We start from the raw sequence: 24,490 nt of genomic DNA on the forward strand, positions 1-24,490 counted from the left end.
ATATCATAAAAGCCATCTATGAAAAACCTACAGCGAATATCATTCTCAATGGGGAAAGGCTGAGAGCCTTCCCCCTAAGGTCAGGAACGCGGCAGGAATGTCCACTCTCATCACTGCTATTCAACATAGTATTAGAAGTCCTAGCCACAGCAATCAGACAACAAAAAGAAATCAAAGGCATCCAAATCGGCAAAGAGGAAGTCAAACTCTCACTCTTTGCAGATGATATGATACTGTATGTGGAAAACCCAAAAGACTCCACCCCAAAACTGCTAGAACTCATACAGGAATTCAGTAAAGTAGCAGGATATAAAATCAGTGCACAGAAATCAGTGGCATTCCTATACACCAACAACAAGACAGAAGAGAGACAAATCAAGGAGTCTATCCCATTTACAATTGCACCCAAAACCATTAGATACCTAGGAATAAATCTAACCAAAGAGGCAAAGGATCTGTACTCAGAAAACTATAAAATACTCATGAAAGAAATTGAAGAAGACACAAAGAAATGGAAAAACGTTCCATGCTCATGGATTGGGAGAATCAACATTGTGAAGATGTCAATGCTACCTAGAGCAATCTACACATTCAATGCAATCCCCATCAAAATACCCCTATCCACTTTTTTCAAAGAAATGGAACAAATACTCCTAAAATTTGTATGGAACCAGAAGAAACCCAGAATAGCCAGAGGAATACTGAAAAAGAAAAGCAAAGCTGGCGGCATCACAATTCCGGACTTCCAGCTCTATTACAAAGCTGTCATCATAAAGACTGTATGGTACTGGCACAAAAACAGACACATAGATCAATGGAACAGAATCGAGAGCCCAGAAATGGACCCTCAACTCTATGGTCAACTTATTTTTGACAAAGCAGGAAAGAATGTCCAATGGCAAAAAGACAGTCTCTTCAACAAATGGTGTTGGGAAAATTGGACAGCCACATGCAGAAGAATGAAACTGGACCATTTCCTTACACCACACACAAAAATAGACTCCAAATGGTTGAAAGACCTAAACATGAGACAGGAGTCCATCCAAATCCTAAAGGAGAACACAGGTAGCAACCTTTTTGACCTTAGCCGCAGCAACTTCTTCCTAGAAACATCGCCAAAGGCACGGGAAGCCAGGGCAAAAATGAACTATTGGGATTTCATCAAGATAAAAAGCTTTTGCACAGCAAAAGAAACAGTCCACAAAACCAAAAGACAACTGACAGTATGGGAGAAAATATTTGCAAATGACATATCAAATAAAGGGCTAGTATCCAAAATCTATAAAGAACTTATCAAACTCAACACCCAAAGAACAAATAATCCAATCAAGAAATGGGCAGAAGACATGAACAGACATTTCTCCAAAGAAGACATCCAAATGGCCAACAGGCACATGAAAAAGTGCTCAACATTGCTCGGCATCAGGGAAATCCAAATCAAAACCTCAATGAGATACCACCTCACACCTGTCAGAATGGATAAAATTAACAAGTCAGGGAACGACAGATGTTGGCGGGGATGTGGAGAAAGGGGAACCCTCCTACACTGTTGGTGGGAATGCAAGCTGGTGCAACCACTCTGGAAAACAGTATGGAGGTTCCTCAAACAGTTGAAATTAGAGCAATTGCACTACTGGGTATTTACCACAAAGATACAAATGTAGGGACCCGAAGGGGTACGTGTACCCCAATGTTTATAGCAGCAATGTCCACCATAGCCAAACTGTGGAAAGAGCCAAGATGCCCATCGACAGATGAATGGATAAAGAAGAGGTGGTATATATACACAATGGAATATTATGCAGCCATCAAAAGGAATGAGAGCTTGCCATTTGCAATGCCGTGGATGGAACTGGAGGGTGTTATGCTGAGTGAAATAAGTCAATCAGAGAAAAACATGTATCACATGACCTCACTGATATGAGGAATTCTTAATCTCAGGAAACAAACTGAGTGTTACTGGAATGGTTGGGGGTGGGAGGGATGGGGTGGTTGGGTGATAGACATTGGGGAGGGTATGTGCTACGGTGAGCGCTGTGAATTGTGCAAGACTGTTGAATCACAGATCTGTACTTCTGAAACAAATAACACAACATATTTTAAGAAAAAAGAAAAAGAAGAAGATAACAGGAGAGGAAGAAAGGGGAGTATGTCAGAGGGGGAGACGAACCATGAGAGACGATGGACTCTGAAAAACAAACTGAGGGTTCTAGAGGGGAGGGGGGTAGGGGGATGTGTTAGCCTGGTGATGGGTATTGAGGAGGGCACGTTCTGCATGGAGCACTGGGTGTTATGAACAAACAATGAATCATGGAACACTGCATCAAAAACTAATGATGTAATATGTGGTGATTAACATAACAATAAAAAATTAAAAAAAAAACTCATAAACTTGGAACATAACTTTTTTTATTCTCAGGAATCTTTTTATTTTGTGAGGCATGAGAAATAGTTCTTCCATCGTGACATTTTAAAAATTTCTTTTTTTATTTTAATTATTTTTATTTTTTTATTTTTAAGTTTTTATTTAAATTCCACTTAGTTGACATACAGTGTAATATTAGTTTTAGGTGTACAATATAGTGATTCAACACTTCTATACAATACCTGGTGCTCATTACAGCAAGTGCACTGCTTAATCCCCAACACCTATTTAACCCATCCCCCCTCCCACCTGCCCTCTGGTGACCATCTATTTGTTCTCTATAGTTAACAGTCTGTTTCTTGGTTTGTCTCTCTCTTTTCATCACCCATTTGCTCATTTGTACTGTTTCTTAAATTCCACATATGAGTGAAATCATATGGTATTTGTCTTTCTCTGATTTATTTTGCTTAGCATAATACTCTCTAGCTCCATCCGTGTAGTTGCAAGTGGCAAGATTTCATTCTGTTTCTATGGCTGAGTAATATTCCAGTGTGAGTGTGTGTGTGTGTGTTCCACCTCTTCTTTATCCATTCACCAGTTGATGGACCCTTGGACTGTTTCCATAATTTGGCTACTATAGATAATTTCGGAATACATGTATCTTTTTGAATTAGTATTTTTTGTATTCTTTAGGTAAATACCTAGTAGTACAATTATTGCACTGTAGGATAGTTCTATGTTTAACTTTTTGTGAAGCCTCCATACTGTTTTCCAGAGTGGCTGCATGAGTTTGTATCCCCACTAACAGTGTAGAAATGTTCCCCTTTCTCCACATCCTCACCAACACCTGTTGTTTCTTGTGTTGTTGATTTTAGCCATTCTGACAGATGTGAAGTGATATCTCATTGTAGTTTTTTTTTTAAAGATTTTATTTATTTATTTGACAGAGACACAGCGAGAGCAGGAACACAGCAGAGGGAGTGGGAGAGGGAGAAGCAGGCTTCCCGCGGAGCAGGGAGCCCTATGCGGGGCTCGATCCCACCACCCTGGGATCATGACCTGAGCCGAAGGCAGATGCTTAAGGACTGAGTCACCCAGGCGCCCCTCTCATTGTAGTTTTGATTTGTATTTCCCCGATGATCAGTGGTATTGCGCATCTTTTCACATGTCTGTTGGCCATCTGCATGTCTTCTTTGGAAAAATGTCTATTTATGTCTTCTGCCCATTTTTTAATTGAATTATTCCTTTTTTTGGACGTTGAGTTTTGTAAGTTCTTTATATATTTTGGATACTAACCCTCTGTTGGATTTGTCATTTGCAAATATCTTCTCCCATTCCATAGGTTGCCTTTAAGTTTTGTTGATTATTTCCTTTGCTGTGCAGAAACTTTTATTTTGATGAAGTCTCAATAGTTTATTTTTACTTTTGTTTCCCTTGCTTCAGGAAATATATCTAGAAAAAAGTTGCTATGGCCAATGTCAAAAAGTTACAGCCTGTGTTCTCCTCTAGATTTTTATGGTTTCAAGTCTCACATTTAGGTCTTTAATCCATTTTGAATTTATTTTTGTGTATGGTATAAGAAAGTGGTCAGGGGGCGCCTGAGTGGCTCAGTCATTTAGTGTCTGCCTTCGGCTCAGGTCATGATTCCAGGGTCCCAGGATCGAGCCCCTCATCAGGCTCCCTGCTCTGCGGGAAGCCTGCTTCTCCCTCTCCCACTCCTTCTGCTTGTGTTCCCTCTTTCGCTGTGTCTCTCTCTGTCAAATAAATAAAAAAATCTTTGAAAAAAAAAAGTGGTCAGTTTTCCCAGCACCATTTGTGGAAGAGACTGTCTTTTTCTTCATTGCATATTCTTTCCTGCTTTGTCAAAGATTAACTGACCATGTAGTTGTGGGTTCATGTATGAGTTTTCTATTCTACTGATCTTTGTGTCTATTTTTGTTCCAGTACCATACTGTTATGATCACTACAGCTTTGTAATATAACTTGGAAGTCCAGAATTGTGACACCTCCAGGTTGGCTTTTCATTTTTCAAGGTTGCTTTGACTATTCAGGGTCTTTTGTGGTTTTGTACAAATTTTAGGATTGTTTGTTCTAGCTCTGTATAAAATGCTATTGATATTTTATAGGGATTGCATTAAATGAGTAGATTGCTTTGGGTAGTATAGACATTTTAACAATATTTGTTCTTCTAATCCCTGAGCATGGAACGTCTTTCCATTTCTTTGTGTCATCTTCAATTTACTTCATCAGTGTTTTATAGTTTTCAGAGTATAGGTCTTTCACCCCTTTTGTGAGGTTTATTCTTAGGTATCTTATTGTTTTGGTGCAATTGTAAATGGCATTGATTCCTTAATTTCTGTCTGCTTCTTCATTATTGGTGTAAAGAAATGTAATAGATTTCTGTATGTTGATTTTGTATCCTGCAAATTTACTAAATTCATTTATCAGTTGTAGCAGTTTTTTGGTGGAGTTTTTTGAGTTTTCTACATATCGTATCATGTCATTTGCAAATAGTGAAGGTTCTACTTCTTCCTTGCCAATTTGGATGCCTTTTATTTCTTTTTTTTTGTCTGATTGCAGTGGCTAGGATTTCTAGTATTATGTTAAATAGCAGTGGTGAGAGTAGATTTCTTTGTCTTGTTCCTGACTGTAGAAGAAAAGGTCTCAGTTTTTCCCCACTGAGGATGATATTAGCTGTGGATTTTTGAAATATGGCCTTTATTATGTTGAGATATATGTTCCCTCTAAACCTACTTTGTTGAGGGTTTTTATCATAAAAGGATATTGTACTTTGTCAAATGCTTTTTCTGCATCTATTGAAATGATCATATGGTCCTTATCCTTCCTTTTATTAATGTGGTATATGGAACCACCCTTGCAACCCAGGAATAAATCCCTGTTGATTGTGGTGAATGGTTTTTTTTTTTTAATATTATTGGATTTGATTTGCTAGTATTTTATTGAGAATTTTTGCATATATGTTCATCAAGGATATTGGCCAGTTGTTCTCTTTTTTAGCGGAGTCTTTATCTGGTTTTGGTATCTGGCCTCTTAGAATGAATTTGGAAGTTTCCTTCCTTTTCTATTTTTTGGAATAGTTTGGAAAACTAGGTATTAATTCTTCTCTAAATATTTGGTAGAATTCACCTATGAAGGCATCTAGCCCTGGACTTTTGTTTGTTGGGAGTTTTTTGATTACTGATTCAACTTCATTGCTGGTTATCAGTCTGTTCAAGTTTTCTATTTCTTACTATTTCAACTTTGGTAGTTTATATGTTTCTAGGAATTTATCCATTTCTTCCAGGTTGTCCAATTTGTTGGTATATAGTTTTTCATAATATTCTCTTACAATTGCTTGTATTTCTGTGGTGTTGCTTGTTATTTCTCTTCTCTCATTTGTGATTTTATTTATTTGGGTTCTTTTTCTTTTCTTTTTTGATAAGTCTAGATAAAGGTTTATCAATTTTATTGATTTTTTTTCAAAGAACCAGCCTCTGTTGTTTTTTCAGTTTCTCTATCATTTATTTTTACTTTAACCTTTATTATTTCCTTTCTTCTGCTGGCTTTAGGCTTCTTTTGTTGTTCTCTTTCTAGCTACGTTAGCTGTACATTTAGGTCATTTATTGAGATTTTTCTTGCTTCTTGAGGTAGGCCTGTATTGCTATATACTTCCCTCTTGGGATTGCTTTTGCAGCATCTCAAAGGTTTTGGACAATTGTGTTTTCATTTTCATTTGTTTCCATGTATTTTTTTTTTAATTTCTTCTTTGATTTCCTGGCTGACTCATTCATTGTTTAGTAGCATGTTGTTTAACCTTCATGTATATGTGGTCTTTCCAAAGTTTTTCTTGTGGTTGACTTCTAGTTTCATAGCATTGTGGTCAGAGAAGGTGCATGGTATAATTTCAGCCTTTTTGTATTTGTTGAGGCCTGATTTGCGACCTAATACGTGATCTATTCTGGGGACTGTCCCAAGTGCATTTGAAAAATGTGTGTATTCTGCTGTTTCAGGATGGAATGTTCTGAATATATTTGTTAAGTCCATCTGGTCCAGTGTGTCATTCAAAGACATTGTTTCCCTAAGTTTATTTTCTGTTTAGATGATCTTTCCATTTATATAAGTGGGGTGTTAACGTCCCTTACTACTGTTATATTATTTTCAATTGGTTCATTTATGTTTGGTACTGTTTTATATATTTGGGTGCTCCCATGTTAGGGGCATAAATATTTACAATTGTTAGATCTTTGTTGGATTGTCCCCTTTATTATGATATAGTGCCCTTCTCTGTCTCTTGTCACAGTCTTTGTTTTAGTCTGTTTGTCCAATATAAGTATTGCTACTCTGGCTCTCTTTTGACATCCATTTGTGTGACAAATGTTTCTCCATCCCCTTACTTTCAATCTGCAGGTATCTTTAGATCTAAAATGAGTCTCTTGTAGGAATCATATAGATAGGTCTTGTTTATTTACCCATCCTAACACCCTATGTGTTTTGATTGGAGCATTTAGTCCATTTACTTTCAAAGTAATTATTGATAGATATGTAATTAGTGCCATCTTATTACTTGTTTTGTCATTGTTTGTGGAGATTTTTCTCATCCTTTCTTGTCTTTGTCATGTTTGGTCTTCCTTTTCCATTCAAAGAATCTCTTTTAATATTTCTGGCAGGGCCGATTTAGTGGTCACAAACTCCTTTCATTTTTGTCTGGGAAACTCTTTAACTTCCCTTGTATTCTGAATGATAGCCTTGCTGGAAAGAGTATTCTTGGCTGCGGATTTTTCCCATTCAGCACTTTGAATATATCATGCCACTCTCTTCTGGTTGCCAAGTTTCTGTTGAGAAATCCCCAGCTAGTCTTATGGGTTTTCCCTTTTAAGTTAAGGACTTCTTTTGTCTTGCTGCTTTTAAGATTTTTTCTTTATCCCTATATTTTGCCAATTTAATTATGATATGTCTTGATGTTGGTCTGCTTTTGTTGATTTTGATGGGAGTTCTCTGTGCCTCCTGGATCTGGATGTCTCTTTCCTTCCCCAGATTAGGGAAGTTTTCTGCTATTATTTCTTAAAATAAATTTTCTGCCCTCTTTTCTTTCTCTTCCTCTTCTAGGACTCCTATAATACGAATGTTATTACATTTGAAGGAGTCGCTGATTTCCCTAAGTCTATTCTCATGTTACATCATTCTTCTTTCTCTCTATTGTTCAGCTTCATTGCTTTCCATTACTTTGCTTTCTTTGTCACTAATTCATTCCTCTGCTTCTTCCAGGCAGCTGTTCATTGCATCAAGCATGTTACCAATCTCTTTTATTGCATTCTTCATCTCTGATTGATTCTTTTTTAACTCTTTTAACCCTGTGGTAAGGGTCTCTCTGATGTCTTCCATTCTTTTTCTCAAGCCCATTGAGTATCCTTATGATTGTTGCTTTAAACTCTCCATCAGACATGTTACTTATATCCGTTTAACTTAGCTCTCTGGCTGTGGCCTTGTCTTGTTCTTTCATTTGGGATAAATTCCTCCACCTTGGCATTTTGTCTAAGTCTCTACTTTCTTCTCTGTGTTAGAAAAACAATTATGTCTCCTGCTCCTGAAAGTAATAGCCTTAAGAAGAAGAGGTCAAGTAGTCCCCGGGGCCCAGTGCTTTTTAGGGAGTGTTTCCAGTGTGTGCTGCATGCACTTTTCTGTTGTGTTTTGGCTGCTCTATCCTTCAGGCCAGTTGTCTGCAGAGGTTCTTGCTTGCTGTGGGTAGTGTTTGGTCCCTGGCCTGAATGTGCTGAGTTTTAACTAGGTGTGCTCTAGTCTGCTTGTGAAATGAGTCCGGGATTACCAACTCCATCAGAACTGAGGCCCTGCAATACACTCTGGTTGGGAAATATGGTGTGGGCAGTGATTTGGGCTGGTCTTCTGGAGAGGGACTCCCTGTGCTGGGACTGAGGCAAGTGTGACTGAGAAGGGCAGTCCCACCAGAACATGGGGGAGTGGGGCCTGATGTTTGAAAGTTCGGCAGCCAGTGTCAGCACTGTGCTGCTTCCCATAGGTAGCTCTGTGTTTATGCTGAGGGGTGGGAGAGGAAAATGGTGCCAGCCAGCTCCTTTGTTTCCAGAGAGGTGTTTCCATGAACGCTGCGTCTCAGGAACACACTCTGAGAAGAGTAAATAATCTCCCTCACTGTGTGTCCCAGGAGTTCTGTAGATTGCTGTTTCCATGAGATCTGCCCCTGGGTTATTTCCCTGCTTTCTCTCCAGGAGGAGCACAGTGCTCTCCTGGCTCTATTCGGTCAAGCCCACTGACCTTTAAAACCCTAGGCTTTAAGCCCCACTGGTTGCAAAACTCAGAAAATTCTGTCCCTCTCATTTTCCAAGCCAGTGGCTTTGGGAAAACATTCTTCTTGTGCATTCCCCTTTGTGCTCTTCTATCTCTTTCATCCATCTCCATAATCATGGCCCCCTCCCCTCTACAGCCCCTGCAGTCCATTTCTTCCCTAAACCACATCTCCACACTTCCTACCTTCCTTGATGAGGTCTCTTTTCTCCCTTTAGTTGTGGAGTTTGTACTGTCCTGGAGCATCAATTCTTTATTGAGTGGACATCTTAGTAATGTAGATACAAGGCAAGTAGTTAGCCCAAGCACTGGGGGTAGGGTACAACATTACATTTATGTGACCAGATGAAAGCCACTCTTACTATTACCCTTTGGTATAGCTCTCTATGGAGGAAGTGTGGGCAAACTGCTTAGGGATTAAAAATTAAAGAGCCCCCTGGGGACATAGACACTAAGATCTTGATCTCATCTCTTTCAAGATTGTTAAAAACTTTCTTATTGACTGACCAATATAATCCCACTAACAAGAATGATATGCTATAGTCCCAGAGGGGGACATTACCATTAGGAGAATGGCATCTGGACTGGTGAGCTGGCTCAGAGCCAGTACCAAATGTTCATGGTCAAAGGGCCAATTGCATCAGAGCAGGTGGCTGTGGTTTGACTCAGGTAGCTCCCTGATAGGTGCCCATGTTTTGATTATAATGTAAGTGAACCACAGAGTTGAACTTGGTAACCCAACTAGAGCACCCTTGCAAAGCGTCACACTGAAGGAGTGAGATCATCTTCCCTACAAGTACCTCTGTAGCTTCTCAGCATCCGCCTTACCACTCATGGTTAAAAAACATTTGTATTGGTCACAATACTAATGTGACCACAGATAGGTTTACCACTATGGGGAGGACCCCTAGAACACCTTTCTATACTGAAAAGCTACTAGTAGATCGGAAATGGTGTCGTTGCAACAGTGAATTGAAGGGCAGAGGAAATTGCAAGACCATCCATTTTTAGCAGCAGCATGTGGCAGTGACAGAAGCAAAGTCGGCAGAGGAAAAAAGGCCTCCTCTTTCTCCATGAAAGTTTGGAAACATAACTATCCCTTTAAACTGAGTAAGCTCCCAAAAGTTAAGTACTTTTTCATTTGATAGAAGAGCTAAAAACCTCATAAATAAGGTATTGGACTTTCTAATTATTTGGGCACATGAATTAATTTGAAAGATAAAATAAATAGGAATTCCTTTGTACCACAAGGTGGTGAAGTAGGCCATACCAGTAAAATAAGAAAAAAGAACTGTGTCCATGGTCAGCCTTAGGGGCATTCAAAAAGCCAAACGATTTAGTTGGGCTTCAAGAAAAGGAGGACCAAAGTAGAGCTGGCCTCTTGGAACCTGGAGCTAGAAAGTGGTTCAGAGTATAAGGCTGCTGAGAAGTCGAGCAGCAAGAATCTGGATCTCACCCTAGAGCCCCATCACTAATGCAACAGCTACATCCCGAGTACTTCCTTCTTTCTTCTTTTGCTACCACCCACCTTTCCCCCTCTATATCTTTGTTTACTTCTCATAGCTTCAGTTTACACATGACTTTGGCTCCACTGTTGCCATAGCCATTTAGCATTGCCTCCCTCTGCTAATTACCTCTGAACTGCCTGACATGAACCACAGAAAGAACTAAATGGTACAAGCAGACTTTGCATGGGCCAAAATTTCCACAAGGAAGCACCTTCTAGTCATCCGCCAGCCCACTGATTGACTGCTGTTGGTTAGATGTGCATTGGTTCACCACTCATATTATAATCAAAATATGAGCACCAAGTTCCATCTTGGCTCTAAACCTGTGTGGGAAAACCACAGGTGGGAGTAAAGGGAAGAGCAGAGCAGACAGGTACAAAGGCAGGCTGCCTAGGACTCTCCATCAGCAGAGTCATGGCATAGGACAGTTTGCTTTAGAAGGGGCTGTGGACCTTTGCAAAATCCCCTACCAAGTCTTCATGTTAGAAAACTCTGAGAACCTGGAAACTCTAAGAGAACAAGGCCTATAGGAACTTGGTAGAGATTCTGTTTAAACACACATTTTAACAAAGTCTAATTATGGGCTATGAGTGGAATGATAAACTAAACTCACTGTAACTCTCCATGGCTAAATAGAGTTCACTTAGAATTTCAGGAATTAATGAATCAGTTCAAAACTTTGCCAAAAGAAAAAGCCTTCGTAAATTAATAGAATTAAGGGTTCTATGCATCCCTCTTCTTGTTTCTGAAACCACTTAGCATGCTCAACCCCCTACTCCATGTATTATAGTATGTCATGATTAAACCAGAGTTTAATTTATGCTCCAAAACACCCATGTTGTATTCACAGCCCCTAATGAGACTATGAGTTAAATATATTAAATTTAAAACCATTATGTTGAGATGAGAACAAAAAAAATCATTAGTTAGTTTGCCAATGTGGTGATCCTTTCAAACAGGGGATGATTGCTGGACCAGCCTCTGTTGCAAAACAAGGATTACACCTTGATTTAATGGCTTCCTCTCTACATGCTCCAAAGGGCACAGTAATAAATTCTGCAGGGTCACTGAGCAGAGACAATGGGAAAGAATCAAGAAAATCACACAGTAGGAAGAATTCCAAAACACTTTTTTTTTTATCTTGGATTTAAAATTTCAATGGCTTCAGCTGCTTAAAGAAGGTGAAGGTTGTAGCCAAAGTGCTTGATGCCAGCTTGGCTGTATGTTTATAAGTGATGGGTTTATTTCATGACTTTATTGGTTCTCACAGAATATTAAGACTGCAATCACATATAGATACCTTAATTCAGTTCTGAAAATGAAAACTGATTTTTTTCAGACAAATTACAGAAAGTAATGCAAATTTAGATCTTTTTGGTTTTGTCTGATCCTGCTGTATGTTGAAGAATATCTTTAAAATTTTATCCCATGTTATGTTTCTTAGTCCTTATTGATTTACCTTGCTCAGTAAAACATTTTACTGTACACAGAAGCAAGCTTGAAAGCTTTTCTGCAAATTGAACATGGTGTTTCTCTTGCTAGCTGCTCCTGTAGTTTTGAGCTATAATGATTTTTCTTTAGACTATCTTATTATTAATTAGTGAGGAAATATATGAGATTATAAATATATTTTCCAATGCCCATCAATGCATATAGACATAATTTTAAAGGATTAGAAGGCACATAATTTCTTTTCTGTAAGTCAATATTAAACAGCATCCTTTTCGCCATGGCATGAGGTAGGTACTTTGTGACCTCATCATACTAGCTTTCTACCATGAAAAACTTTTACCTCTTTCAGTTAAGAACTGTCACAACTATTCGGGGGTCACATGTACAATGAAAACATCATATTCTAAGGTATAAAGCTCTACCCCAAGCAATGATGCACTTTATTTGTATTTAACAACTATATAAAGTACAAGGTGCAGTTCTGGCACTACAATAATAATGAATGACAGTAATAAAGTTGGGAAATCAATGATAAATCAATTAAATGAATAATCTCAGAATAACTGAGAAAATCTGGATACTGAAAAATAAAAGGCCCTAAGCAAAAACAAAATAAAAAATACCCTAAAGCAAAATGCTGATTTTATAATGTAAATAGCTAACAGTTGACCCAAGAGAAAGTAGCTAGCTTATCAAATACAACAACAAGGAGTCCCAAACATGAGACCAGAAAGAATAATATTTCTGAAAAAATTAGAGTGCTTAAATATACCTGAATTAAAGATTTTGAATTTTATTTAAAGCAAAATGCCGCATTTTAAAAATTATCATATATATATAATACATAGAGAGAGATGTATTTAAATTAAAATCATAGTGATAGTTACCTTTTATAAACTACTCATCATTAGCCACTAGTCACTATTTCTCTTCCCTGTGCTAAGGCTCTCTACTCTGGGTTTTTTCCTTTATATGCTTGCTGACTACACAAGATGAAGGTCACCTATTATTAAATGTCATGCACCTGCACCTTCATGACTCATTTGTTCCTTAGAATGTATTATCAACATTCCAAAAAGGAAACATATTATATAAAATCTTCTTGTCTCCATATATTTTTACAGGGGTGAAAAATGTTATAAGAATAGGAATTACTAGTAAATTGTTTAAAAAGAACCCTGTTAGACTGCAGAAATCTATGCTCAGTTAATTAAAGGGGGAAAATAGTCTTATTATCAAGGTAAGATTATAATTTCTTTAATATATCAGTTTTCCAAGATAAATGTAATACCTCCACTCTTTTTTTTTTCCTATCCTTTTCCCTTCTACCTAATGATACTTTTAATTCAGTAGTTTTATTACTTCTCAGGCAGTGGGTGTTGTACTATAACAAAGATGAATATATTTTAATAATCCTTAACTTGAAGGAGATGCATAACTGTGTGGTCTTGGGTTAGAGGCAGCCCAAGCATTTGGAAATACAGAATCTTCTACTTCAGCAATACTGACTTTTTAAAGAACTTAATAAGTTTTTGTAAACAATATTAAGGAAGGCATGATAGAAATTACTCTTTTTGTAATTTAAATGGTAGTTATTTTTTGGAGACAATTTAGGAAATTTGTAAAATCTACATTTTGTTAAACTGTGGTATCACATACACCAATAGGTGTATGTGATACACCTATCACATATACACTAAATAGGAATTTACCAATAGTTTTGTTATTCCAAGACTTTCAGCAGTTGAGACTGAAGACTTAAGAGTGAAACCAAATTCAGATAACCAAAGGTATGGCTTGGACAAAAGTTAGAGGTTGGGTACCAGAGAAGGCTAGAAACTAATAACCAAGTTAGAACTACAGAGCAAAACTAGACACACAATCAGAGGTTAGTGAGAGAATGCAACTGCCAAAGATTAAGACAGTCATTAATGGAGAATGAGAACCTGTGAGAATATGAAAAATCAAGGTGAGGAGGAAAGAACCAGAACCAGATCAATGCGGAAATTTCTGTTTCCTTCTAGAATAAAAGCCAGTTCTGCAATGTGATAGTCCAGTGCCTAAATATAGAAGGTAATTCATATTTGAAAAAATGCTAAGTGGATTATCTGATTAGATGAAAAGTATGGATATGTGACATCCAAAGCCAGATGAATATACCCTCTCAGTGCCTAAGAGTGGGGGATCTTCTGCAAAGCTTGTAAGAGGTTATACCCTGAGAGTTTTTGTAAGAGAAGCATTTTAAACTTTGAGGTAGAGAATGAATACATATTGCCATTAGGCTGCTATAAATGTTTGTATTTTTCACAAGCTTCTAATGTATTTTTGACTTTGTAGGAATATTTCCTTAAAGACACTTAAGTGATAATTTCATATATTACTTACTTTTAGGGAGGCCTAAGAAAGTGTTCCACTACCGAGAGTGAGAGCCAAAATTGACGTCTATGAATTTTCATGCACATTCAGACGGTTTTCAGGCAAAACAAGTCTTTCCCACAGGCTAGTAAGCACCTTTGGGAATGCCAATGAGAGTTCTGCATGGCTTTGAGCTTGAGATTCACATCTATTCATTTTTTGTATAGTTCAAAAAATAAGAACTATTCTCCCCAAAGCATAAAATGACTTAAAACAAAATTGAGGTGAAATATTAGAACATTTAGGTCATAATAATGCTGACTTACTGAAAACTGAAACTGACACATATTGCTTTATATTCTCATAAAAAGATAAAGAAAAAAGGTGATGAGAGTTGTAAGAATAGAAACATGTAAAAAATCAATTATTAATGAATTATCTACCCCTAATTATGACTTCCATAGGTTATAAAATAATCATTGATAAGAGCTCTGATACAGCTATTCAGCTTTATAAGAATGAACAAACTGAGGGTTGCTGGAGTGGTGGGGGGTGGGAGGGATGGGGTGGCTGGGTGATGGACCCTGGGGAGGGTATGTGCTATGGTGAGCACTGTGAATTGTGTAAGACTATTGAATCACAGACCTGTACCTCTGAAACAAATAATACGTTATATGTTAAAATGAAGAAGAAGAAGATAGCAGGAAGGGAAAAATGAAAGGGGGGGTATTGGAGGGGAAGACGAACCATGAGAGACTATGGACTCGAGAAACAAACTAAGGGTTCTAGAGGGGAGGGGGGTGGGGGGATGGGTTAGCCTGGTGATGGGTATTAAAGAGGGCACATACTGAATGGAGCACTGGGTGTTATACGCAATGAGTCATGGAACACTACATCAAAAACTAATGATGTAATGTATGGTCATTAACATAACATAATAAAAAAATGAATTGAAAAGAGTCACAGCATACAAGTCAACTACTAAATACTACAAATTTTCCCAGCGTGCTCACCTTTACCTCTCTTTCTACATCCACTCAGAAAGCAACAACTTCTAGTGCTAAATACTTGGTAGACAATAGGTCGTGGTGCTTGTTTCAGAGTGGCAAGTTAAGGTCAGTTAGAGCAGAGTAAAGCACACACCCTAGATATTTTACTGGTCATGTATGATCTATGATAAATTATCCAAAATTCAAAATATTTTTTGAAAATTTCAAAAATAAAGTTATTCCTTACACTTTAAGAATCAAAAACTGAGATCAGGGGCAGCTGGGTGGCTCAGTCGTTAAGCGTCTGCCTTCTGCTCAGGTCCTGATCCCAGGTCCTGGGATCAAGGCCCACATCAGGCTCCCTGCTCGGCGGGAAGCCTGCTTCTCCCTCTCCCACTCCGCCTGCTTGTGTTCCCTCTCTCGCTGTGTCTTTCTCTGTCAAATAAATAAATAAAATCTTAAAAAATAAAAAACAAAAAAAAATAAATAAAAAAAAAATAAAAAACAACTGAGACCAGAAGAAATTTCTCACTCTATCTAACAAAGCCATCCTAAATGAATAACTGCTATACACCAGAAATGTGCTAACGGTGTACTCATGAAGGTGATTGTCAGGTTAAGAGTTGATAGGGGGATTCTAACAATAAAGGTGTGGATAATATATAAACTCAAAGGGAATAAAACTATCACATCACTTGACAAATAGCAGGCCCGGAGAAATAATTCCCCACTCAAGTTTGAGAAATCAGAAAGAAATGGGGGAAAGGGGACCTTTAAAATAAAAAATCCTCTGTGATATTTAAGAAAGAACTTAGCTCTTGCCCTAAAAATACATAGAGATGTCTACCTTTAAGTAATATTTATTCAAGAAATAAAAGTTTATATTGCTTCTGTTTTTTTTAATAATCTTAGTGAAATATAAGAAATCATGGACCCAATGAAATAAAAGATAAGACACAAGATGAAAAATGAGTTTACAGAGAAGAATAAAAATCAAAGAAGCCTTCCAAAACCACAATTAGTAATTATTAATTGTGATTAGTAATTGATTAATAAAAAGATTTATTAGAAAGAAAAATAAAGGCATAGACATCGATAGATCAAAAAGACTTACCAGATCCTAGGCAAAATTAATATAAAAATAGGTTAAATTAAATAAAAACTAAACAAAATTTTAAGTTCCAAAGTAAGATTTTATAAAACTTCAATCAGAAATAGATTACTTTTAAGGAATCAGAAAGGCCTGTCTCATTGAATCCAAAACACCAGAATTTTATTCAGCAGCTGGGGAGAAAAAAAGATGTGGCCATTATTTTATTTTATATTTTTATTTAAAATCAAATGAGTTAGCATATAGTGTATTGTTAGTTTCAGGGATACAATTTAGTGATTCATCCATTGCATATAGTACCCAGTGCTCATTACATCCAAGCGCACTCCTCCTTAATGCCCATCACTCAATTACCCCATCCCCCCACCCACCTCCTCTCCAGCAAGTCTCAGTGTGTTTCCTACCTATAGTTAAGAGTCTCTTATGGTTTGCCTTCCTCTCTGTTTTTATCTTATTTTATTTTTCCTTCTGTTCCCCTATGTTCATCTGTTTTGTTTCTTAAATTCCACATAATGAGTGAAATCATATGGTATTTGTCTTTCTCTGACTGACTTACTTTGCTTGCAAGTGGCAATTTTCATTCTTTTATTTTATACCCAGACAAGTTAACATAATGAAATGGCTTAAGGAATATACTACTCCTATATATCTACTTGAAAAATTAAAATTTTTTCTTGAGTATTAAAAGAAAAATAAAAAGAATGAGAACTAGAAATTTACAGGACTATGTCAATAATTTAAAATATGAAAACTTGAAAATATAGTGTATTAGCTAAGGATCAGGTTAAGAAGCTGAAACAAAAGACTTGCAAAATGCAGTGGCTCAAACAAGATTGCAATCTACTTTTCTCTCCTAAGAGTCAAGACAGGAATCCCTGGTAGGTAGTTAAACAGTCCATTAGATCATAAGAGGACTCAGATTCCATCATCTTACTTGCCCATCTCTTAGAATATTATCCTTATATATATGGTTAAAGCTGATCAAAACAATCAAGTCCACAACCTAGGCCAAGGAAAATGAGAAATAGAAGGTGGGAAAACAAATAATTTCCTTATACAAGATTGATCTGGAAATTGCACACATCACTTTGTTTCTATCCTATTGAACAAAACCTAGTCACATGGCTTCATCTAGCTACAAGGAGATTAAGAACTAAAGACTCTAGTTCAGTAGGTACGTGACAAGTAAAACTCAGATTGCATTTGCGTGTATGGGGGAGGTTTATTTTTTAAAAAAGATGAGGATCATAGACACTGGAATTCAATTTGGTAACAACAACTGCCTTTGTCACTTATGAAAGCAAAAATCAAAACAGTCTTGAAAGAGAAACATAAAGCTGAAATCTAGAACAAAATAACATTTATAACCCTACATTATATTAGGAAATCAAAAAGAAGTGATGGAAAGAAAAATATACTATTTTTTAATTTTATATAGAACTCAAAAATTCTATATAAAAATTCTTATTCTTAAATCTATTTAATTAGATAAAACAGTTTCAAGCAATTTTTTTAAATTAACTTTTTGAAGTTAATCAAGATATTTTCTTTTCAGTCACTAGAAAAAGAAGTCAGAGGGAGAAAATCTAATAAAGAGATATTCAAAATGAAAAAATAAAGATGCCAGAAATAAGATCATCCTAAAGATGATAAAGATATAAAAATCATCCTTTATTTTTTGCACAAAAAAATAAAATAACTGAACTCTCCTATTAAGACAAGACCTAAGAATATTCAACTTCAACATTCATACCTAACATTAAGACACCAAATTGTTAATAGGCAAAATCAGACCAAAGGAAAGCAAATAGTAATATTAATTTCAAACACAGTAAGATTGAATATAATAAAGCATTAAAAAGGCAGTCATTTTATTGACAAGTAATTTAATTCACAATGAAGATAAAACATGCTGAAGGTAGAAGACAATACTGATGGAAAAATTATTTTTGTTATGAGAATTTAAAGCAACTCTCTTTTACAGAAAAAGGACTGAACAAGGTCCCATAAGAGTTTAAGTAGTAAAATTAAGTTTATTTATAAAACAAAGTAAACTTTATTCTACAGAGAACATTTATAAAAAATTATTATGTGATAGTTCACATAATAATCTCAATAAATTCCAAGAAACACATATTGCAAAGCTCACATTCTGTAATTGCAAATTATAACTGGTAATGAACAACAAAAAACTAAAAGCAAAAAAAAAAAAAAAAAGCCAAAATCACTTGGAAATATAAAAAAGCTTTGCTCTTTTAACTCTAGGATAAAGAGAAAATTCTAAACCACAGTCATAAAGCATTTTTAATTGAATGCTCTGGCTATCAAATAAAAGTGAAAATAAATGAGCTCATAATTCAACTTAACATTGTTAAGAAACAAATTTCTTTAAAAAATAGGATGAGTAAAATTGTTCACTCTATTCAATCATTTACTTAACAAATATTTGGCAAAGTCATAGTGCATTTCAGACACTGTAAGTAAATATGTAAATAAGTAAACACAAACAAGTAATATATATATCAATGTTATATAGAGAGAATGCTATAAAGAAAAATATAGTAAGGCAAAATAAATTAAGGGGTACAAACATCCAGTTATAAAGTAAATAAGTCATGAGGATAAAAAATATAGTATGGGGAATATAGTCAATAATATCATAATAACTTTATATGGTGAAAGATGGCAACTACACTTATCAGGATGAACATTTTGTAATGCATATAATTATTGAATCAGTATGTTGTATAACTGAAACTAATATTATATATCAACTGCACTTCAATCAAAATTTTTAAAATAAGCCAAAAATAAAGAAAAATATAGTAGGATAAGTGGTTAGCGATTGAAATGGGGTAGGATAAAGTTAATATTTTAGATAAAAGAGTCACAGAAGGTTTTCTGAAGAGGTAACATTTGAACAGAGACTTAAATGAGTAAGGTAAGCAAATGTTTAGTGGGAGAGTTAATGAAAAGGTGTGGACCTTTATGAATCAGAAAACTGAGAGTTGATTCTTAGAAAAAGGAATAGATACAGCTCTGAAAAAAATGCCAAGAAATAAAAAAGAAAGCATGCACACATAAAGACAGCTACAAGAGATTATAACAGCAAACATGAGAGAATATTTTTTAAAGATTTATTTATTTATTTTAAAGAGGGTGAGGGGGCAGAGGGAGAGAATCTTCAAGTAGACTCCCCACTGAGCACGGAGCCCAACCTGGGACTCAAACTCACAACCCTGAGACCATGACCTGAGCCAAAGCCAAGAGTCAGACACTTAACCATTTGAGCCACCCAGCACTGCCCCCCCATAAGAGAGACTTTTAAAAAATAGATGTATATATGAAATAGCATACAGAATTGACACTTGCTCTGGTTGTATTGTGAGGTGTTCATAATATCCATAATGATATTGAAATATTTGTTCAGCTTTCCCCTAAATCACACCTCAGTAAAAAGTCATGTGATTCCCAGCACATCCTTATCTAGCAATTTAGCTGCTTTTCCACCTGTGCTAAAGTTTCCTCTCAGTAGCCATTTTCTCAAAGACGCACATATTTCATCACTTACAGAGTTACCATTGACAAGTAGAGCATGAAAAAGCCACACTGAGATAAAAGCGCTGTACTCAGACCCAGGCTGGCTCAGTCCACATTCTTATCTCAACAAAATTCATAATTCTGGTTTCACGGCTCTTAGGGGCCAATTGCGAATAGCTAAAGCCAAAATGGATTAAATCTAATAAGTGATTATGTAACATGACTATGAATCAAAATAACCCCAGATGATATAAGATTTTATAAGAAAACACGTATTTTAAAAAATTAAATCAAGAAATAAGGTACTCAGGAGTTGGGATTTTGAATTAGACTTTTCTGTAATCTGGGAATATTAGATAAATATTCAAAGAAACCCCACTTTAAAGAGAACTCCAAGGAACCGCCAAATGTCTACTCTGAGGCTTATTAAAGAAATCCAAATCAGATCTGACTCCTTCACTCCAATCTATCCACCTCAAGCTGATTTAAAGAGAAAACAATGTGAAAGGAAGTTATTGTAATAGAGAATTGATCTGAGATACGAGTTGTCAGTGTAGAGAGAAGAATATTATGGGTTTTCCCCTCTATTTCCTCATTTCAGTCTAACTGAGGAGAGCCTCCAAGAGAACTGGTCACAGAGATCAGGAGTACCTGAAAGAAGAGGTGATTGGCATCCCTTTTCCTGTCTGGATGCTTAATATGGAATATATGGCCCCTGGAATATATGGCTAATGCAGTGTGGATTAAGGTAAAAGAGCCCCTGGGAGAATTTGACACATATTTCCTATAGCTAATTTGAGCAGATGGCAGGGGTAGGACAAGGAGAGAGAACAGCAGAGTGGTACTTGCACCACGGAGTGTAGGTGCTGTGGTCTTAAGGATGTCTTAGAAAAGGGCAGCTGAGAACCCCACTATTAGAAACTTCAGGTGTACTAGTAGGATGGCAAAGAAATCCTGCAGGGTTCCAGAGAATGAGCACTTGCAGCCTCGTGTCCACAAAGACATCAGTGACAATAATAGTTGGGTTACAAGACTTTTGCCACCTCCTCTAATCTGCCTGCATCCCATCCCAACCCTGTGGGAACCAAGAGCAACAGAGAGAGGGAAAACCAGCAGCAGACAGCATAAAATCAGACCTGGTCTTGGCTCTCCCTGCTAGTCCCCAGCCACAGGCCATGCTGAGGATTGGGCTCTTGGGAGTGGTCAGAGGGGGGAAGAACTTTTAAATCTGAGATACAGTTATGGTGTACAGACTATTTGAAAGCCTAAAGATAGTAGTAATTACTACAAAAGAAACCTGTTCTTATATCTGTGAGTGACTAGAAAGCCATGGGATCTGACTGAAGTGCTCTCAATGGGAGGAATGCAGATCTCAGAATGTCATAGAGTCCTGGTCCAAACTATCAACTTCTTGCTGGATTTTTTGCAAACAGTTTTTAAATAGCTTTTGTCTTTGCCCTACTTCAGCCTGTTCTCAACACAGAAGCCAGAATGCTCTTGCAAAAATTTTATCAATAAGGTTTGCTAAAATAACAGTGGGGGGAGGAGATTTGGAAATTTGATTCTAAATTAAATGAATAAATGAGCATTTGATATGTTACTGTATATTTCTCAGGGTCTAAGTGATATTATTAACAGGGTTCATATATGTGGTATATGTGCGTAGATAGTCCCACAATGAACGATGCCTCCCAGTCGGTCTCTCCTCTAGTTCTGCCCCAAATTGAATTTAATGTTGGTAGTCATGACTAAACTAAAACCAGTCAGAATGTTTGTGACTGTATCTTTTTTTTGCAAAAAAAAAAGATGTTTATTTCCAGTTCCTAGAATAGTATCTTGAATATAGCACAGTAGGAACAATTGATAAATAAAATAAGCATTTGATATGATCCCACCGTATGCTTTTCAGATCTAAGTGATGTTATTAAGAGATGGTATACATACTTGCTTTTGTCCAAGTATGGCCCTACAGTGCACCATATGAATCGTTTTTAGACAAGTCCAGTGCCCTTCTACATTAAATATGGCCTGGCTATTGCAACTAATAGACTGTGGTGGAAGGATTCTGTGTGACTTCTGAGGCTAGGTCAGAAGAAACCTTATAACTTCCACCATGGTCTTTTAGGACACTCATTCTGGTGGAAGCCAGCCACCACCAGCAAAATGTCTGATACTTCTGAGACCCACACAGGGTGAGGAAGTTCAGTCTGTCATTGTAGAGGGACTGCATGAAGAGATAGATGACAGGCCAGTCCCAAGCTTTTACAGCCTTCCCAGCTGAGGTGACAGGTACAAGAGTAAAGAGACCATTTTGTACATGCATCCCATTTAAGCCTTCACATGATTCCAGCCTGAGAGTTATGTAACTGCAATCTCATGAGACGCCCCAAAGAATAAGAGCCCAAATGAGTCCAGTCAACCCATAAAATTGTGAGAGATAACAATTGTTACTTTAGGCCACTAAGTTTTAGAGTGGTTTGTTTCATAGCAATAGATAACCAGAACAATTAAACTACGAGAATGAGAAAAAGAGAGAATGTTACATCAAAGAAAAATCCTAAAAAATAACATCCAGATATTAGTGTTTAAATATTCCCTACCAAGAATAATAGAGATTTTTGAAGAAATAGCAGATCCCAGAGCTAGGAAAGAAATGTACAAAATAAATTTGAAATATCTTACCCAGAAAACAAGACATTATCAAAAACTACTGCTAGGATTGTGTCATAAGTGTCCAAGAGCCAACTTGAAAGAGGTTCAAGTTCACTGTTCACAAATGGAATAAATGGAACATTAATAGGAATATTGACTATAACAGTTTGAAACATCTAATATGTTAAAGTTCTCAATAGTTTTAAAAAAGGAACTAACTGGTCAACACTTGAGGATGCTAAAGAAATAAATCATTATTCTGAAAACAAGTAAATAAAGGGAAAAAAATCAAAATGATAAGAACAAAACACCAGTGGCAGTGTGCATAATGAAACTTAACCTCAGAGTTTAGCACAACTTCCAGCATGCAGTAGCAAATTAATAAATGCTTAAGTGACAGTAAAGAGGAATGATGTCAACACCATGAGAGAATAGGAAGCTTCTGCTCTCCTTCCCCCCGCTGACATCCTAATTCAACAAAGCATGGCCCAATTTTCTTTAAGAGAAATCCAGAAACTAGTTGAGAGGCTTCTAGCAGGCATGGAAACAAACGCATTGAAGCTTGTAGGTAAAGTTATGATTCACTCTCATATAAGCCCTCCCCCTGACACAGTGCCACACAATCAGGAGGAAACCTCTAGCTCCCAGATTCTCTCTAGGAAGAGAAAGAAAGAATTGGACCATAAACCCAAAGATCTATTTCTGGAGACTACCTGAGAAACTTGTTTCTGCCTTGTCTGAATCTGATCAATGACAGGAAAGGTCTCAAGGTTGGGGGTTGCTGAGAACAAAGGCAGCAGGTTAGAATTGCGTGTACACACTCATATAATACAGCCCTAAGCAAGTGAGTGGAAAAAAAAAACACACAAATCCCAGCTCCTTCCTGGAGAAGGAAAGAGTTGGATTCAAGATTCCAACTTTTCCAGGGGCTACCCAAGGGAATGGCTTCTACTCACTGAGCACCGCCAGGACCTAGCATACTCTAGACAACTGAGGGACACTTAGAATAAAGGCTTGGGTAGAGAAGAAGTGTATCTTAACATAATAAAGACCATATATTACAATCCTATAGCTAACACCATACTCAATGGTAACAGGTTGAATGCTTTTCCTCTAAGATCAGGAATAGGATTCTCACCACTCCTATTCTACACAGTATTGGAAGATCTAGCCAGGGCAATAAGGCAAGAAAAAGAAATAAAAGGCATACAAAGGAAGAAGAAAAATTGTCTCTGTAGCTGACATGATCTTATACAGTTTCCTTGAACAACACAATTTTGACCTGCACAGGTCACTTATGCACAGATTTCTTTCAATAAATACTGTAAATGTATGTTCTCTTTCTTATGATTTTCTTAATAACATTTCTTTTCTCTAGTTTACTTTATTGTAAGAATACAATATATAATATACATAACATATGAAATTTGCATTAATTCCCTGTTTATATTATTGGTAAGGCTTCTGGTCAATGGTAGGATATTACTAGTTAAACTTTTGGGGAGCCAAAAGTTATACATGGATTTTCGACTGCATGGGGGGTCAGTGCTTCTAACCACTCACTGTTCAAGAGTCAACTGTATAGAGAAAATCCTAAAGACTCCACCAAAAAATTGTTAGAAATAATAAATAAATTCAGTAAGGTTGATACAAAATCAATATACAAAAATCAGTTGCATTTCTATACTAACAGCAAACAGTCTGAAAAGGAAATTAAGAAAACAATCCCATTTACAATAGTATCAAAAAGAATAAACTATTAGGAATAAACTTAACCAAGGAAGCAAAAGATTCATACATTAAAAACTACAAAACATTGCTGAAAGAAATGAAAGAAAACACACATAAATAGAAAGACATCCATGTTAATGGATTATAAGATTTAAAATGTCCACAATACTCAAAGCAATCTACAGATTCAGTGCAATCCCTTTCCAAACTTCAAGGGCATTTTCTGCAGAAACAGAAAAAAAAAAAATCCTAAAAATCATATGGAACCACAAAGGAAAGGACTCCAAATAGTCAAAACAATCTTGTGAAAGAGTGCAGTATAGGCATATATGGTCAAGTGCTCTTCAATAAGGGTGCCATATGGGAGTTGCTATTCAATGAGTATAAAGGTTCAGTTATGCAAGAGTAATAAGTTCTAGAGACAAGCAACATTGTGCTTATAGTTAACATTATGTTAACATCTTATTGT

This window comes from Zalophus californianus, chromosome 2 (assembly GCF_009762305.2).
Source record: "Zalophus californianus isolate mZalCal1 chromosome 2, mZalCal1.pri.v2, whole genome shotgun sequence".
Classification (NCBI taxonomy): domain Eukaryota; kingdom Metazoa; phylum Chordata; class Mammalia; order Carnivora; family Otariidae; genus Zalophus; species Zalophus californianus.